The following is a 1,220-nucleotide window of genomic DNA, read 5'->3' as shown; positions in this document are numbered from 1 at the left end:
ATGCTAATTAAACAAATGGATGGTAAGATATACCCCCAGCTTAGGGCTCATCATAAAGAGATAAGAAAAAGATACTGCTTACTAGAAGATTCTCACATGAAAGAGGAACGGGAATTTATCACAACAGATGTGCAAATAGGGAACCTCAAAAAATATAAGGAAAGAAGACAACACAATGCCTTCCAAAGGTCATAATATCCCCAACAACTGAATCCACACACACTGAAGTAGATGGAATGCCAGATAAAGAATTTTAGAAGTTTCTTGTTAAAATGATTAATGCTGTTTTTAAGTCCTTTGGGTATAGTCCAAGGAGAGGGATAGTTGGGTCAAATGGTAGTTCCATTCCCAGATCTCCAAGGAATCTCCATACTGCTTTCCATACTGGCTGCACCAATTTGCAGTCCCACCAACAATGTATGAGTGTACCTTTTTCCCCACATCCTCACCAATACTTATTGTTGTTTGCCTTCATAATAGCTGCCATTCTGACTGGAGTGAAATAATATCTTAGAGTAGTTTTGATTTGCATTTCTCTGATTGCTAGAGATGATGAGCATTTTTTCATATACTTGTTAATTGATTGTATATCCTCTTCTGAGAAGTGTCTGTTCGGGTCCTTGACCCATTTGTTGATTGGGTTATTTGGTTTTTTTGGTGCTTAGCTTTTTGAGTTCTTTATATACCCTAGAGATTAGTGCTCTATCTGATGTGTGAGGGGTAAAAATTTGCTCCCAGGATGTGGGCTCTCTGTTCACCTCACAGATTGTTTCTTTTGCTGAGAAGAAACTTTTTTGTTTGATTCTATCCCATTTATTGATTCTTGGTTTTAAATCTTGCACTATAGGAGTCTTATTAAGGAAGTTGAGGCCTAATCCCACATGATGAAGATTAGGGCCTACTTTTTCTTCTATTAGACACAGAATCTCTGGTTTAATTCCTAGGTCCTTGATACATTTTGAGTTAAGTTTTGTGCATGGTGAGAGATAGGGGTTTAATTTCATTTTGTTGCATATGGATTTCCAGTTTTCCCAGCACCAATTGTTGAAGAGGCTATCTTTTTTCCAGTGCATGTTTCTGGCACCTTTGTCTAATATAAGATAATTGTAATTTTGTGGGTTAGTCTCTGTGTCCTCTATTCTGTACCATTGGTCTACCAGTCTGTTTGGTGCCAATACCATCTGTTTTTGTTACTGTTGCTCTGTAGTGTAGTTTAAGGT

This window comes from Marmota marmota, unplaced genomic scaffold, assembly GCF_001458135.2.
Source record: "Marmota marmota marmota unplaced genomic scaffold, marMar, whole genome shotgun sequence".
NCBI lineage: Eukaryota > Metazoa > Chordata > Mammalia > Rodentia > Sciuridae > Marmota > Marmota marmota.
The sequence above is the reverse complement of the archived record's forward strand: the minus strand, read 5'-3'. Positions refer to the sequence as shown.